Genomic DNA, 361 nt, shown 5'->3' with positions numbered 1-361 from the left:
CATCCCTGCCTGTCCCTGAGGCTGCCGACCTTAGGGTTTCGCAGCCCTTCCGGCCTTCCACCCCTCCTGCCCTGCACCCCCTCCTGCCCTGCACCCCATGCCTGGCTCATTTCCTTGCCCATCCCACCCAGAGATTCCCCACCTAACCCCAACCCAGCCCATCATGGAGAAAAATCAAATCTCATTAAAGGCCATTGATTTTCTTCCAAATTTGCTGCAAGTACACGCGGAGGCTCCTCAGTGTTACTACCTGCTCCCCCGTCCCCACGTCCAGCCCCTCACCTATCACCACAGCTTCACGGGGAAGCAGGGATGCCAGGGCTGCAGTTGGCACCAGTGTGAGGGGCCCAGGGGACCTGTC

This window comes from Tupaia chinensis, unplaced genomic scaffold, assembly GCF_000334495.1.
Source record: "Tupaia chinensis unplaced genomic scaffold, TupChi_1.0 Scaffold000407_4, whole genome shotgun sequence".
Classification (NCBI taxonomy): Eukaryota; Metazoa; Chordata; class Mammalia; order Scandentia; family Tupaiidae; genus Tupaia; species Tupaia belangeri.
The sequence above is the reverse complement of the archived record's forward strand: the minus strand, read 5'-3'. Positions refer to the sequence as shown.